General features: G+C 45.1%; 1 protein-coding gene across 3 annotated transcripts in view; it reads right to left on the bottom strand.

The window, feature by feature from the left end:
* KLHL13 (kelch like family member 13) overlaps nucleotides 1-17,387 on the bottom strand; it is an 81,258-nt gene extending 63,871 nt beyond the window's left edge. The window contains exons 1-2 of one of the 3 annotated variants that reach the window (XM_077186237.1): nucleotides 17,250-17,295; nucleotides 7,087-7,151 (exon numbers count right to left, since the gene is read on the bottom strand). The gene's annotated coding sequence lies outside the window, so the exon portion shown is untranslated. Of the gene's footprint in view, nucleotides 1-7,086; nucleotides 7,152-17,249 lie in introns of all 3 variants that reach the window. The other 2 variants (XM_077186236.1, XM_077186238.1) reach the window with 2 other exon arrangements.
* Nucleotides 17,388-18,262: the final 875 nt, after the last annotated feature.

Genomic DNA, 18,262 nt, shown 5'->3' with positions numbered 1-18,262 from the left:
ACCATGACAAATAAAATTTTGACTTCAGAGAGTAGACACAAGCTCTCCTAATTTAAGAGCCTGTCTAAAATCTTATTTTGCTAAAGCAGACTTAGACATTTAGTGGAAGGAAATAGCACACAGTATTTGTAAGCATGAATTATAAATTCAGTGTATGCTTTGCAATACTTTAAACATGCCACAACTGAGACAGCATCAAACAGAATTGTTTAATAGCAGCTAACTTGCCCACTCCCTCCCACTGACACTACAGCAGCTGGCAGAATAAAGTGGTTCTTAACTCTTGATGTTGTTACACCTCAGGACATCCTCTTGTTTCAAATAAACTTTAGGTTCTTCTCTTTTAAAGAAGTCTGCTGAGTGAATGGGATGGATTTTATCCATCCTCCATCACAAAACTAGCACCCAAAAAGTGCCACATCACCTGAGCTGCTTTGCTACCATCATTACTCCATTATTTGTGAAGTCCTGTGTGATGTGTAGTGTGGTTCCTGCAATTGGGATTGGTGCTTAAGTCTCAGTCCTTGTTTTACCAACCTGTGGACACTACACAGGCTTCTCTAATGAGACCAATACATTACACAACAGTATGAAGGGATCAAAAAAATTCCATGTTGAAATAGAATTTTTCATACTCAGAAAAATTTTTGTCAACTTTCATCTTTAGCAATAGGGCTTCTATCATCCTCAGTGTTGATTCTACATTCCCAGCATGCAAATATCAGAAATTCACACCTCTGCTTATACCTCTGCCACAGAAAGGACAAATCTGATCACCAGCACAAACTTGCATGCCCCTGTCAGGAGCTGAATTTCTCACTAGTGTGCAAGGTCCTGAGGTCTCTGTTTTGCACTTGTAGCTGCTGTTATATTTTGCCATCATTCTTTCAGAATTGCCAAAAATAGTACATTTATTAATGAATAAGGATTCATTTCCTATATAAACCATTACATTTGCTCCAACCATCTTCAGCCTGAATACAGGAATACAAGAATACAATTTAAAAGAGGTGGGGTTGAGACCCATGTAAAATTGTTGAGCGTTCCTGAGAAGTTAAACTACTTCTACTTCCAACTCCACAAGGCAAACACACTATATGCATTGTCATATGCCACTGAATGCAGCTCACATGGTGGATACCCTGTGAAACTTATTTTTACGCCTGTAATTCATCTGTCAGGAAGCTCTAGATTATTCAGGGTTGATAGTGCACACTGCCTATGTAGGTTACTTGTATCAGTTACAGCCAGCTCTTCAGAAACAACAGCAAATGAGTGACACCAGGCATGCCAAGGAGTGACAAAGTGTGCAGGAAGCCATTGAATGAACAAGCCCACACATCCTCAAGGGCAAACGTGAGCATCCAGGGAATGTGAGAAACACCTGTCAGGTCAGAGGCCAGACCTCACAAACATCACTCCTACAGCAGGCAAGTTGGGTTTAAATGAGTCTCAGAAATCACACAGCAGATGCTGGGACTGAGCCTGACCCACAGTGGTAACACAGCAGACAACCAGCACAGCAAACAACCTGAATCAAAGCTAACAAAACACAACTGCTGAAAAGCAGAGTGCTGGTGAAATGCACGGGAGCAAGAGGCTGAATTCTCCCTTGGGAACACCACTGAGGGCCACAGCCCCACCTCCTTGGTTTCACCCAACCACCCCTTGCCTACCTTGTGCTGGACCCAGCTGCACAAGCCACCAGCAAGCAGCTGTGAGGGACAAGCAGAGCCAGCACAGCCAGTGCTGTCCCACCAGAGGGACAGGGAGATGCTGCTCTCCTGGGCAAAGAGAGAAGGAAGAAGCACTGTCCCTTCCAGCAGCAACTGATTCAATCTGACACTGAACTGTGCTCTTAAAAGAATGGTTTTAATCTCTATATAAGTATAGTAAGAGAATCTCTCTCTAAACACAGAGAAGATATACCTAAAAAAATATTATCATCTTAGAGGTCAGATGCAGACTATCCTGATGTAGGCAGTTTTCAGCATGGACTTCGTACACATTTCTGGAGAATAGCACAGCCTCCCAGTTTTTATAACAGGCATCAGAGCAGCATTACTCAAGAGCAGCATTACCCTATATCAACTATCACCTGATAATCATTACCAAGTAGAATAATTTACTGACTTCCACCCATAAACCAGAAGTATATAAGTACTTAAACATTTTCTATAAAAATCGAGTCCAGACACAAAAGTAACCCAAAATTATAGACTATAGAAAATATAACTGAAGCTACCAATTAGCTTCAGTCAGACAGAGTGCTGTATTTTGAAAAACTCAGTGTCATAAATGAAGCCAACAGTCAAAATACAACTCTAGGTAGCAGAACAGATCTTATCCTAATGGAAATTTTGCAATTGTGAAGAAGTCTTACCCACCAAAAGCAGTGCTACCATGCTTTACAATGGCAGTTACAGAATGGCCTTCATTAATGTATTTTAAAAATATGTTTGATAAAAATTGTATTCAACATATTCTAGAAACACAAAATAAAACAAGCTTCAGCATGCTCACACAAGCTTAGAAGTCTTCAGTAATACTTCAAGTATTAAAAAACCCCAAGCTTCTTGGTATAGTATTTCACTCACACAGAAAGAGAAAACAGTTCCCTGAAGCAGATAGAGTCATTAATACACCACATATAAATCACACCTAAGTAAAACACCTGCAGTTTAAAATGGCACCAAAGGCAAGAAGAAAATGCTGGGTTTCTATTGAATAGCTGTGCTAAGCCTGACAGACCTAGGTTGGATGCCCTTATATTACACTCTCAACACTGGGAGCTTCAGCAATTACAGCACAGCATAATCCAGTCCCAAGGAATGAATGGACTTCTCTCCATTCCCTTGAGCCCTAACGAGATCATCTTCCCACACAGCAATCCCAGCCTGGGAGAGGGGGACAAGGAACAGGCTGCAGATGACACACTGCAGTGACAGTGAGTCTAAGATGCCAGCACAGGGAGGGGACAAGGATGCAGCAGGGACCAGCGCCCCAAAACACAGGAAAGCAAGAGTGAGACAAGCCAGCTCCTGCAAGAGCCACGATGACCTGACAGGTTAGTGACTCACCCGGGTTCAGCTCTGCTCCTGGACAGCAGCACTGCTCTGTCTCTTCTGCCCTTGCCTCAAACATCTGCACCCTCTTGTCATCCCCAGCTGCAGGTCCAAGCATTGTTCAGAGCTGTGCACAGCACCCAGATGATCTATCAGTGGCAGCTGCCCAAAATGCTGTTGTCCTCCCTCTGCTGCTCCTACAGCCACAATGCAGAGCAGGCCCCTACCAGTGGCAATGCCCACAACTCCTGCTGTCTGCCATGTCCAGACAACAAAGCAGCTTCCATGCCACCCTTCTCCTAAAGGTAATGTGAGTTTCTGCCTCCATGCTTATGACTGGAGGAAGGTTTTCAATCATTATCTCCTAAGAGTGCTGACAGTACAAAGTTAGGAGTCTTACCCCCCATGGATTGCTTCCATTCTCCAGGAGCTCCATTCTGGACAGTCTGTGTCACAGATTTAGAGGCACCAACTGGCACCAACTACTCTGGAAGTGTTAATGAAAAGGCCAGTTCACATCAGACTGGAAACAAGTGATGAAAACAGGAAGTAAAAGCCTGTGAAACCTCCTGTAAAACAATGCACACACACTTCAGCAGACTGAAATCTTCCAGCCTTCACAAGCAACTCCCAGATAGCCAGTATACATTACTTGGCAATAAAAGCAAAGAAAGTTCAGAACAATAAAGTCCATTTTCCCATTCTCTGCTGTAAACCTTTTGGCACCCTCTCCTACATCACATACCAGAGTATCAGAACCACCTGCATCAGTGAGAAATTGAATCCTTGGTATTTCCTAATTGCTACCATTCAAGTATCCTTATGGCAAGACACTTTCCAGCCTTCCCTCCTGCTGTTACTTCCATCAACAGTGTCCTTTACCTGGAGGCTTCTCCTAATCTACAAATGCAAATAAAGGCCTCAGAAGAATGCTCCTAGGTGAAGTTAGTCTGTATGATCTCCAACAGCAGGCGTCCAATCGTGCAGTGCTGTTATGGGCAAAGGTGGGAGCCCAGGAACACCCGGCTGCAATAACTTAGAGGCATCCATGGTCCTGTGGTGTCCTTGTGAGGCTGCTCTGAGCTGACCCTGAAATGGCACCAGCACTGAAATGACTCGCGCACACCCGCGCACACCCGCTCACTCACGCACACCCTTGCATACCCGCGCACACCCACACACACTGGCGAACACTCTGGCACACCTGAGCACACTCTCGCACACCCACTCACACTCTGGCACACTCTCGCACACCCGCTCACACCCTTGCACACCCTCGCACACCTGCTCACACTCGTGCACACCCACTCACACTCTTGCACACTCTCGCACACCTGCTCACACCCTTGCACACCCACTCACACCCTTGCACACCCTCACACACCCGCTCACACTCGTGCACACCCGCTCACACTCGTGCACACCTGCTCACACTCTTGCACACTCTCGCACACCCGCTCACACCCGTTCACACCCACTCACACTCATGCACACCCGCGCGCACCCGCTCACACCCTTGCACACCCTCGCACACCCGCTCACCCTCTCGCACACCCACTCACACTCTTGCACACTCTCGCACACCCGCTCACACCCTTGCACACCTGCTCACACTCTCGCACACCCACTCACACCTATGCACACTCTTGCACACCCACTCACACCTATGCACACTCTCGCACACCCGCTCACACTCTTGCACACCTGCTCACACTCTTGCACACCTGCTCACACTCTCGCACACCCGCTCACACTGTGGCACACTCGCTCACACTCGCGCACACCCGCGCACACTCTCGCACACACGCTCACACCCTTGCACACCTGCTCACACTCACACACCCGCTCACACCCATGCACACTCTTGCACACCCGCTCACACTCTGGCACACCCGCGCACGCTCACACACACTCTCGCACACCTGCTCACACTCTTGCACACCTGCTCACACTCTCGCACACCCGCTCACACTTTTGCACACCTGCTCACACTCCTGCACACTCACTGCCTTACCCTAAGCCTCACAAATGACACGAGAGCTGAGTAGGATGCACGTCCCGTGTTGGTCATTCAGCTTCAGTTAGTGGCACATGGATGTCTTCTAACACAACAGCTTTAAAAGCAAAATGAGATTTGGATTTCTGATGATACTTGTGCTAGAAATGGACATTACGAACGTCCCAAACTCAAGGACCTTGAACACCAGTACATCAGTCCAGCATTTTTGGCTCAAATAACCACGTTGAAGGAAAGACCAGAAGAGAAGCCACAGAACCTTTAGATAACTGATTAGAAGGTGAAAAAAACCCCAGGATCATTCTAGATGTCCCAACCTCTCAAACAGTCAATTTGCTAAATCAGACAGTTCAAAACGAAGCAATGCTTTACCTCTGAGCAGCACAGCTTAAATTGTTAGCTCAGTCAATCTACAATCAGAAAAAGTAAACTAAAGCTTTAGCTGCATTCTGGAAAAATTTCAAATCTATTTAATATTCTACAAATATATACGTTTCTCTTTTTCAGGTAAGCTGAACAAACTTCTCAGAAAGCCAAAAGTAATCAGTCTTAGCAGAATCTGCTGGAGTGACATACCCTACTTTGTACAAAGCACTAAGCTTCCTGTGTCTTTATCAGCTCTACTAACAAAGAACATAAAGGCTCTGTGATTTGATCTACAAGAATTTAACAATTATAGTTTGTTCATCAAATGAGAGTCCTGATATTTTCAAGATATTCACAGTGCCTAACATCTCAAGGATATAAACCAGCTTTTGAAAGCCCTTGGGAAAAAACTGCTCCCATGGAAGAATTAAACATGACATGGTCAGAGTCCTACAAAAGAAAATAAAATATGTTTTCAATTTAACATTTGCATGTTAAGTATTTACAGTGCTGTGAAGAGTTTAGATTACAGGAGTTTTCAAGAGATGTACATTTTCAATGGACTAGATCCAAATTATTATATGTAACAATACAAAAGCCTTCTAATTTCTGTCCCAGTGAAGGCTGACAAATTGTGTAGGTTTTCTGCAGACACTGTTGATACTTTGCAAATATATTACTCACCCACACAGTCTCTCAAGTAATCTATTTTGTACCAGGAAAATTAATTAGAATAATTTTCAATTAGTTAATTTAAGGATGTCTACTGCAACATCTGGAAAAGGCTATGTAAAGAATACAGAGCATGTACATACATGAATATTTACACATCCTTCAAGCTAGGAAGTATCAGGATACCAACAACACAAAAATATCTGAATATTTTGATCGACACTCAAGAATATCTTCAAAGCTATCTTGCTTTCTTGGTTACACAAACTGTTTAATCAACCTCTGTTACACACTAGGTTTCATGTAAGAAAAGCACCACACAAAAGTGGGACAGGAAAGCTCAGAGTGGAGACCTAACCAGCCAGGCTACCTGTCCAACAGCATCAATTCAGGAACAGTGGCAGTGAAAGGGCACTGCCTCCTGGCAGCTTCCTCCCACAAACTGCATCTGGAATTCAGCCTTGAGCACTTCAAAATTCATTTTTTTTTCCTTCCACTAATTTATCTAATCACATTTCAATCCAATTTGCACTCAAGGTATCCCATCACAATGGAGTCTTGATATAATTATACACTGGTAACAATGGAGTCTCACAATATAATTACTCATTGCAGGAAAGCATCCTTCAGCTACCACCTCAATAATTTCTTAATGCACCACCCCTAGCAGCTTCCCACCTCCAATGCCATACTGACTGCAGAGACCTCCCCACTTGATAATACTTTTTAGGCATATATTCTCTGTATTTAGAGTAATAATGCACAGCTTCCCAAAGAATGCTCCCCTGCTGGTCCACCCCTCTGACACACTCTGCTGCCTCTTCACTGCCTGGAAAGCTGGGAGCACCTCCACACCCAGCTGCACAATGTGTGCCTGGTTGTGTTAATTGAACAGGAATTGTCTCACTGGGGTTTAGTCACTAAAAGAAAATTATTTGCATACACAAAGTATCTCAGCTTTCTTACTGTTCATGGCAGGATCCCAGGGCTATGTTTCGCCATTCCCAAGCAGTCCAGGTTAATTTTGACATCTAGAACAAGGTTTGGGAAGAGAAAAAAATTGTCACACACGTTTGCACACTATTATCCACGGTAGATGTTATTTTAAAGAACTGCAGGGTAGAGCATCTCCAACAGAGTTAACTATTGGCTCCTGCAGCCCTTTGAGCTCTGTCTCTAGTGTGAGTGGAAAATTGGACAGCCCTGCTTCTTGCCTGAAGGGAAAGTTCACATAACTCACTAAAAATCTGTGGCATCCTGCTCTTTTCCACGTGTATGGAATATTTCATACAGAATCCCACAAGATCACAGCTCCACATAAAAATCTATTTCAACAGTAGCACAGAAGAAAAAAAAGTCAGATCTAATTTTTGCCTTGAAGCTACTCAGGCAGACACTGTTTCAGAACCACAGCCACCACTTCATGTCAATCACGAAGTGCACACAAGCCACAGGAGGTACAGAAGTCCTAACAGAAGTAATACCTTGCACCATGATCCCAAGCCAAGCCCCCTTCTCACAAATTCCCCCCAGCAGCTGCTACCACAGCAGGAAGCTGTGCTGGGCTTGCACAGAGAGCAGCAGTCACAGCAGAGCTGAAATAGCACAAAGTTACAGTGAAAAGTCATCTTACAGCCATGAACAATGGGATAGAGGGATTTAGGAGGAGACACTGCACTTCTTTTTAATGCTGAAAATACAGCACAACCAATTCGAAAGGAGAACAGCAGGCAGTTACCCCAAAACACAAGGAGCAATCAGCAGTGCTGTTATTTGCACTGGCATTAATTTTTTTAATTAGTTCTAACGTAAAGCAGAGTGAAGAAATGCTGGCAATAATGCTGCTGGGTTTCATTTCCTCTGCATTTCCTCTCAGAAAAGAAAAAACCAAAAACATTGCACTTGGCAACCCATATTCACACCATTAGCACCAGAAAGTGAGGGTCACTTCTATAATTCAATGAATGAACAGTATTTTTTTTTCAATTACAAGCCCTTGCCAATCAAATTATTTATCCAGTTAAAACAATAAAGCAATGCTAACAACAAAATCACTAGGAAAGTGCAAGTTAACCAATAACAATGGATCAGAAGTACTATTTAAAGTTTTGAACCAAAAAAAAGGGTTTACCTGAAGATAAGGGGCTATGGCAGTCTCATTTTATGAAGCTTTTGATACTCCTCCTTAAAGTGTGTCACATTGTTTTGCTTTCATATATGCACAGCTATGGATAGCAGCAATCAGAATGACTCAAGTTCCAGAACTAAATACCACTGTGTCAGAAATGGCACACACAATTCACCAGGAAGCCTCTCACACAGTTTGTTTTGGTGAAGAAGGCCAGAAAGACATGAAGGTAGAAAGCAGTTTTTGGTGGTTTCTTACTCCCTTTAAAACCAGGAGTAAGATGCAGCTCCCCCCATGCCCTATGAGGACATTTTGCCCAACCTGCAGGGTGGCAGAGCCGTGTCAGCTGCCCCAGTGACACACATGAGCATTACACTGCAGGGCCTGGTGAAAGGCTCTTAGTAATGACAATCTCAGACAATGGCAGACTTGTTAGACACATCTGGGATGGCACTGAAACAATAAAGTCAATACAAAGACAGCATTTTCTCCTCTGACCCATTCATTTTTTCCTCCTCCCATTTGTTTTTCTGCCATTATTTATTCCTGACTCCTTGTTTGAGACTGTGAAGTGTTGTCATGCAACCTCCTACCTTGCACATTCATGTTTTCCAGCCCAAGTCCCTCCTAGCATTAATTTTACTAATGAAGAAAGAATCTGGACTTGTAGTGGGAGCTGGTTACAACCAAAACATGGATTCTTCTGTACACAGGTGGGGAAGACAAGGCACTGCTGCACAGCAGCCCCACACCACGTGCCCTGGCACCAGGCAGCACCACCACAAGGGTGCCAGCACTGCCATCCCCTGCTTCCACATGAAATCTGTCTAAATTTAATCACTTCTTTCACTCCACACCAGCAGATCATTACAGCCTAACCAGAAAACACAGACATTCCCCATGAGGATGATGAAGTGAAATTTTCTTATTTCAGCTGTAATCACAGGGTTATTTGCAGGGACAAACCACATTTCTGCCTCCAAGCAGCCCTTCAGCTTGTGAACCTCTGCCCTAGGTTTGGATCCCCTCCTCTAGGAACAGCTGTGCCATGGAAGAGCTCAGCACCCTTGGCTGCTTGTCCCTGCTCTCTGCCATAAGGCTCCAGCTGAGCTGCTCTTAAGTACTTTCTAACCTATTTACTCAGGATCAACCAATACAAAGAGTGATTATTTAGGCTGTTAAAGCCACTCCAGCTTATTTTGGTTGACATTCTGCAGAAGAGCTCACATAAATGTCTAAGCTGCCAGAGTTAAGGTTTACAACCCCCTTACTGAAATATTTTCTGCTCCTACAAACTAGGAATGATATCCAACAGCAAGAGAAAGCCAGCAGCAGACAAGAAATCCCTGCTGTCATCCCAAAAGAAGCCAGGGCATTTGGCACACTCATCATCACTGAAGAAATCAATTTTAAGAGGAGGACAAGTCCAGTGTACATCTGCTCAGCCCTTTCTCTCAGAAAAGACATAACTTGGAGCTCCATGAGCCAGGAGAGCCATGTAAGCACCTACAGTAACACTTAACACAAACCCCTGCCCTTAGAGGAAGGCAAGACATGCTGGTAAAAGTCCACCACATCACCTTAAGGCTACAAGAAAGAGACAACTGTCACCACCACAGGCTGGACTACTCGCTTACTAAGGCATTACCAACAGTTGTAACAGTTCCTACACACAGTCATACCCAACCCCACCCACTGCCACCAAACACCAGGAAAAAAAACAGTGGAAGAAAGACTACATCAGCATAGCAAGATTTGGGAAGGGAACAGAAACTGCCTTTTTGTTCTGCACATGGGAGGTGCTATCATAACGAGGTGCATCACTGTGGCTCTCAATTATCATCAGGCAGGCACACCAGCTAGAACACCATGAAAAAAAAATAAGGAATTGCAGTAGGAACAAAATCTCAGAGTCCTTACCTTCTTGCTAAAGGGAAGGGCTAGGGGAGTTCTACCATGGTTCATTTAGAGTCTCACAGCAAACTCCTCCACATATCAAAATTTACATTAAGACAAGGTACTAAACCATTCCTGAAAAAGATTTGCAAAGGTACAGGCCAGGCTCTCTTGTAGCAAGTGATACCACCAACATCACTGAGATAAATGATGAGTTTGCAGCACTTCTACCAACCCCAAGACAGGCGATAACATGATCATCTCATTACTCTTATCCTTTAAATAACAGAACTCTGGACATGAAGGACAAAATTCTCAGACTGAGGGGTAAAATATGGTACCAAGCCTCACTTGGATCACAAAACTCCCCACAGTAGTCCTTTTATCATTACCCATGTCAGTGTTTGGTACTACCCAGTTTGGTACTAATAAGGAGCAGGGACAGTGAATGTTGGCACATTTACTTCCCCATGACAAAGGTGAGCAACCACAAGAGACTGGTCAGATTTGCAGAGCCACCAAGGGAGCAGCATAAGGCAGCTCAAGCAACCTGGTAAATTCAATATTGCTGACTTATCTAGATTTATCCTCCAATTCCTTTGTAGTTTAAGTGTTTAATTCCTAATTTCCAGCTTCGATGTGTAAGCTTGCAAAGTCTTTTGTTTGTATGTCTCATAGGACATACACCCTGGTGGAAATACCTTAATTCCACTGTATAAAAACAAGCTTTCCTTAGAACAACAAACACAAGAGCCCAGAATAAATTTCTAACTATAAAATCATTGCTATATTATAAGTTAACATTGAAGAGAGCAAAACTCATAACACTGTTCCTGTTAAAATCTACCAACACAAAAAAGCAATAAAATATAGTTATTAATAACTATCAGCAATACAACCTCATGTGTATTTTGTAACTTGTAGTTGCTACTACTTAAAAAGTTATAACACTGAGATGAAAGATGATGGGGGAGTGGTAGGCATAAAATATTAACACAAGTCTACAATTCTGGCACCATGGTGGATAATCAGCTTCTAAAAAAAATAAATATATATACAGAACACATGCCCACGTCTGTAGGATTCTAGTGCTGCTTGCAGCTTTCTTTAAATAACGGATGTGCTACTCACTTCCTCAATTCTATTCAAAAACTGTGGGCAGCCATACACTTGCCCAGAACCATGTGTTTTGTAACACTGAAACTGGTTGAGTGTCAGGCACTGAGAAGCCAAAAGTTGAAAAGGCAGAAGAGCAACCCATTTCTTCCTCTTGGCTCCCTTCAAGAGCCAGGTATCTGTCAGCAGGATGCAGGGCAGTGTTTGAATCCTCCAGAACTAAGAAAAAGTTTTTCCCCTTCCTTAATGTAGTGTAGAATTTCTGCTTTAATATAAACATTTACCTGAAAACATGAATATAAGTGTTACATGGATCATTCAGCTTCCTCACAGATGGAAAGCTAATTGGAGAACAGCAATCCCAGGAAGGGTTCTTTAATGGCATCTGGAAACATGACAAGTTTGAAGTGAGAGCAATGCCCTGGTCCTGCTGAGCTGAGTTTGATGCTCCATTCCCAGCACCTGCTGGGAGAAGCTGTGCTGCTTTCCCTCCACTCACCTCCTGACATGATTCCTGCCTCCACCTGCAAGGTGTAGCCACAGGGTGAGTTAGCAAACTGATAAAAACATTTCTGAGTGGGTAAGTTTCCCATGAGCTAAGCAGCATGAAAGAAATCATCCTGCAATCACTGAAGCATGAGCTCTGCCAATGGAGCTGCCCCAGGAGATCAGGGCACAAGGCAGGACCACCCAGAGGCACATTTGATGAATTACCTGCAGCACCAAACTGTCTCCAAAGTCTCCAGCATCGGATTTTGCCGTCTGAGTGTGAATCTTCTGCTTAATTTTCAATCCTAACAAGTCTATGAAGAAGTTTGAAATTTGAAAGAAATATTTTGCATTGTTTTCTTACAGAATTATTTTAAAATGTAAAAAACATATTGCAATCATATATGGCAGAACCAGAGCTTCGACTTCAGAAATCCAAAACAGTAAAAATGTGCTGGGTATTTCAGATCATCATCTTAACATACTGCTGGATACCTCCATTAGCATTATCAGATAAGGTCAATTATTCAAAGGAATCAAAATTCTCACAATACCAAATTAAATGCATGTGGAACACAGTCAACTTAAACTAGAACACACCACTCACATGAAGATCCCAAAGAACAACCAGGAAAAAGGAACTGGGTTGAAATTCACATTTATCCTTGCTTTTTTCAGCCTATAAGATTCTGTCTAATATTTAATCATAATCACTCACACTCATTCTGCTGATTTTTTTTCATCACATGGCACCTCACCTTCCTCATAACAATTGGCACTTGACCAGATGGTTATGGTGTGAATTAAGCTCATTTACCATGCACCATGGTTTTCACTTGTCATCCTGGTCTGTGATTTCTGAATAACAGACTGATAAAATGAGTTTATTTTCACCACCAAGAAAAAAGGAACAAAGTTCTTCCCCCACTGCCCTGCAAAGATGGAAATTAACATTCATAACAGGACTCACATGATGAGTAGCTGAGCACTGCAATATTTGTTAGAACTCATACTTTTAAGTCCTCTGAGCAAGGACAGGCACTCAAATCACCCCATCCCTAGTTTTAACCCTGAGATCCATGCACCACATTCCCATAAGCTTTGTGCCAACTGTTTCTCTTCTTGCAAGGTGGAACAGCTTAGACAGGACCTCTGTCCTAAAGCAGCTTACACCTCCCACTTCAGGCAAATAAAGAGACTTCTGAGAGGCAGGACAAACTAGTCCATGTGCCAGGAGGCAGGAGGAGCCAAAGCAAGTGTCTGACATCACAGGTAAATGGTCCTGCTGCTTTACCTACTGCAAGCAGGTCTGCTGTGGTCCCATCCTGCACAGAGCACAGCAGCAGATTTGCTCTGTCACTTGCCTCTCATGTGCATCACTGTCTGGGCACCCTCCAGAGAAGGAGCTCTTGAAAAGGGAGAGCAAAATGTGCAATGTGACAACTCCAGCAGGCATGGGGCACCTGGTAAGACTGATGCTCTTTAACAGGGAAATGGAGAAAGGTCTGAAGTTTTCCCCAAAAATTTAAGCAGCTACAAGTCAGGGCAAAAGCTCTAAGAACTTATTTAAAAGCAAAACTTCTGTTCACAAACCATTTTCATTTGTACTTTCTCCTGTACATAAGTTTGTTCATATTTGAAATATTTCACATTAAAGAAACCAAGCAGAATAGCTGGCATTGCCAAACAAATCTCACATTTCACAACTACAGAACACACCACCAAGCAGCTGCATCAGTCACAAAGAAGGTAAAACAAAAGCCCCAAGGAATCATATGACCATTGCCATTAGTATTAACAAAGCACTGTTTCCATAAAAATAAATTGAATTACGTATTTCCTACACCAAGTTTAAAGCAAAAACCTCAATAATACAAATCAATAACTGGGGCATTCTTCAAAAAGTAGTACAGCCAACTCACTTGAAACCAGCTTCTCAGAACAGGCATCGAAGACATCAAATTCATTACAGGACACTGAACATGGAAAATCACCCAAATTTTCTTAGTCTTCTGAAATACACAAGTCAATTAAAGGAGTCAGATTTAATTTTGTTGCAGGTTGAAAGCTCCTCCTGGGTTCAAACAGGTCCCTTTCTACCTCAAAATTCAAAAGATATCTTCAGGAACTCCACTTCTGAAACACTTCTGTCAGCAGTACCAAGTCTCACACCCCAGCTGCCTGTATCTCCCACCCCAGTGCACTTACAGCCTGGTCAGAACCTCCTGCACAGGATATTGGCTGCCTGCACTGCATGGCATAGGCACACCTTCACCCCAAAACACCTCCTACCCTCTAAAGGCCTGAGAGACAAAGCTTTATGGAAATAATTCATAATATTTCATAATCATGAATAATTTCATAATCATAATTCAGATAAAACTGGAAATTTTTTTCAATTCCCCTGAACGCCCACTGAAAGCGTGCCTGTGCACCAGAGGCTACAATTTAACATTGGTTAATTACTTTGTAGCTTTTCAAAGACACTTAGCTTAAGGAGAGCCAATATGCTAAGAAAAGTTTCTTCCACAGCAGTGTTTCTAAGTTATCCACAAAGCTCTAATCTCACAATTTTAATAAATCTGTTGCATCACAAACAGTTAAAAAGAAAACCATAAAAATGTTTCCAGTCAGTACTCTGACAATGCAATACAGCTGTGAGAATGAAAAAGACCTGAAAGTGGAGAACATTGAAAGGAGAGCAGAACATATGTTGCCCCATCTATTTAAGCTTTTACCTCCCACTCACACTGACACCCATAAACACTATGCCAGATCTGTGATAAAAGCATCCATCCCTGTGAACCCAGCCCCAGGCTGTCAAAATCAACTCTGATAAGCTATTTAGAGTCATTAGAAAAGTTTTCCACTATTGATACAGTGAAACAGCCAAATACTGAATATGTTCTGAGGCTGCTATTCTTAAAACACTCCATAATTGTTCAATTTTTGCCATAGTGCAGTTTCACAGAAAGTTTTGCCAGCACAGATATATCATCTAAAATAGTAAAGGGAAAAAAAAAAGAAAAGCCATATACTAGGCATCACAACTATTTCAGCAACCTAACAACCATGAAAAACACGAGCATTTCTGACAGCTTTGCTCGTGGTGTTTGTGGAGGTGATAGAGTGGTGCTAGCAGAAACACTCCCAGCAGAACACACTGCAGATTCCTTTGGAATCACTACCAACACTTTCTCTGTAGTGTTGATTAATGATCCCTCTCTAACAGCTAGACCACACCAAGAACACAGAGCCCTGGAGGTAACTTCAATGATACCTTTAGATCCAGACAACCTGGGCTTGATCACCATTGTCAAAGAAACCACAGAAGTACTGAATCACACTGAGACATATTCAACATGAGATAGCTTGTTGATTTTTTTTTTAAGAACTCCAGCATTTTTCTCAGCCCATTGGAAAACAAAACAAAGGAAAAATCACACTTGAGACTAGAAATCATAGAACACTTTGAGTTGGTAGGGCCCTCAAGGATCACCTGATTCCAACCCCCCTGCCATGGGCAGGGACATCTCCCTCTGCACCAGGTTTCTCAATGCCCCATCCAACCTGGCCTGGAATTCAGGGGAAAAGGCAAGGTCTGCCTTTGTATGCCCAACCCCACTGTGCCTCCAGACAGGTCATGTGCCAGCAGAAGAACCCTTCCTGCAGAACTACACCTCACTTCCCCTCTGAGGCTCCCACACCAGCTGCATGTGCTCCCTTCCCTGCTTGGCCCCCTGGCTGCCTGAGAGGATCCCAGTGCTCAGCCCTGCTCCATGGACACGCTCTGCTGGCATCTGGGGGACTCCACTGCAAACCAGACCAGGCAATCTGGGCCCTTTTCTTCTGGTTGGGAGCATCTGCTGATCTGCTTCATACATCACCAGAAGTTGTGCCAATGATGCCGCGAATTGCAGAAGTCTCCAAGCCACAATTACTGCTACAGATTAGGTACAGTTGAACTACAGCCTCAGATGACATTCAGCTTAGTGAATCTTTTACAGAAGAGCAGAAGAAATTATTTAAAAGAATAATAATAAAAAAAGCTGGCTGGGGCAAAGTCGCTTTAATTCATTTTTGACACCTAGAGTCACTGGCTCACAAAAAGCAGTCTTGCTTCTTTGAAGCAGAGCAGCATGCTAATTTGTGCTGGCACCTCACTACAATTTTTTGAACTTTAGAAGTGAAAGAAAATGTTTAGAAGCACAATTTTGAAAATCATAGAATCAAAGAGATCACAAGAAGTGCATTCAGGATAGCATTCAATCCAAGTTACTACACCGATTTTTTTTACTATCAACACTCTGCAGCATATTCTAGTATTAAACAGGACTGCAGAACAAGCTCTACCATGAAATCAGAGAAGTGGGAAGAGTGCCCTGAAGGTTATTCATTAGCATTATCTCCATGTGTAGCTCACTAGGGAAAGAATAAGGAAAACTCCTCTGTGGCATTCTATTCAAATGTATGAGGCATATTTAAATGAGCGAGGGAAGTATTTCTGATGCAGATTTCACAGCAGGTCTAAGACAGCATCAGTTTCATTAACACTCAGAACATCCAAGCTGAAGCGCCCTTTGCCATACAAAACTGACAAAGATGTGCACCTTGCGTCTCCTGAATCATACAAAGGAGGCGAGCCAAGACTCCTAGAGTTCTTAAGTTAACATCGCACTTTTCATACGGAGGCGAAAAGTCCTGAACAGTACCTACTAAAAACAGAGCTTGGCCTAAATTTTATGAGAACAGGGAGAAGAGGAAACTGACAAGTTAATTACAACCTACAGCTACGTCCCCCTTTTTAATGGCTGCATCCCAGAACTAATCCCCAAAACTCCTTCCTGCACCCAGACCTCATCCAGCCCATTTAAGGACCAGGGAACAATAAACACTGACGAGCAGAACGGGCCGGGTGAAGGAAGAGAGCGATTACAATGGCTGCACAACAAAGCCTGCAAAAGGAGAGTTAAAGATACTTTCTGCGAGCGGCACAAGCTCCGCAGCCGCTCCGCACACGCCGCCAGCCGCGACCCCGGCCGGGACACTCCCGCTGTGTCCCCAGCGGTGACCCCCGTCCTGCCGGACCCCGTCCCTGCCCCGCCGGGCACGGCGCGCTCCGGCTGTGCCCCGCACCGAGCAGCCCTCGCCGGTCCCCGCTGGAACGGGGGGGACCCGGCGGGGACCGCACTGCCCCGCACCGCCCCCGGCACGGGGCTGACCGCCCGCCGGCCCCCAAAGCGCACCCGGGACACCCCGGTGCCGTCCCGCCCGTAGGGAGCCCGCGCCGCCAGCAGCGCTGCCCCGTGGCCTCCGAGCGGCCCCGGTGAGCGGAGACCCCCGGTGCAGGGCAGCCCCTCCGGTGCGGGGCAGCCCCCCCGCGCCGCTCACCGAGCGCGGCCCCGCTCCCCCCGCGGCCGCAGAGGCCCCGCAGGACGTGGCGCCCGCCGGGCCCCCGAGCGGGACAGGACCGAGCCGGGTGCCCGCGCCTCGCCCTCACCTGCGGCTGCGGCCGCCCGGCCCGGCCGCGGTCCCGCTCCGGAGCGGCCCCGAAGTGCCGAGCGCGGCCCCGCTCCCCGCGCGCGCCCGGCCCGCCTCGCCCGGCCCCGCGTCACCGCACGGCCGCGCGCACTGCGCCTGCGCGGGGCGGGGCCGCGGGGAAGGGGGCGGGACCGGGATAAAGAGGCGGGGCCTCTGTGAGGGGAGGGACGGACGGGGAGACAGAGGGAGGGATGGAGAGAAAGAGAGAGGGAGGGATGGAGAGAAAGAGAGAGGGAGGGATGGAGAGAAGGAGTGAGGAAAAGAGGGTAGAGGCCACGGCGCACAGCGGTCGCAGGTCTGCCAGCAGGGCTTGTCTCCAGCAGCTTGGTGCTTCAGGAGAGCCGCGGGAACAGCAGGGAGGACAGGAAGAGGCAGCAACAGTCATAAAATCACAAAATGTTTTGGGTTGGAAGGGACTTCAAAGACCATCCTGTTCCAACCCCTTGACCAGGTTGCTCCAAGCCCCATCCAGCCTGGCCTTGGACATTTCCCAGAATGGGCATCCACAGCTTCTCTGTGCCAGTGCCTCAAACAAACCTCAAAGCAGATAATTTCATCCCAATGTTTAATCTAAACCTACTCTCCTTCAGTTTGAAGCCATCCCCCCCTGTCCTGTCACTACACTTCCCAATGAAGAGCCCCTCTCCATTTTCCTTGTCGTCCCCTCTCAGGCACTCACCAAGTCCTTGGTGACCCAGGGAATGTGAGTGATAGATACACAAAAACATCTCCTTGTGTTCTCCATTTGGGATCAGCAACACTACCAGGTGAAAGGCAAGCCACAAGCTGCTCCCCTGACCAGAGCGTTGGCTCCTGGAAAGCTCAGAATTGCTTCACCTGCTCCCATAACGCTGGAGGATGCTAACCCTGAATTTTCCTCACAGTCCTCTCCTCTTTTTAATGTGGCCACATCTTTGATTTGGGAACTGCTCTTCTTCTGCCGTTCTGCCTGTATTGTTTCCTGTAAACACA

The sequence above is a fragment of the Agelaius phoeniceus genome, chromosome 14, assembly GCF_051311805.1.
Source record: "Agelaius phoeniceus isolate bAgePho1 chromosome 14, bAgePho1.hap1, whole genome shotgun sequence".
Lineage (NCBI taxonomy): Eukaryota > Metazoa > Chordata > Aves > Passeriformes > Icteridae > Agelaius > Agelaius phoeniceus.
Note: the sequence above shows the minus strand (reverse complement) of the source record. Positions and strands in the feature narration are given on the sequence as shown.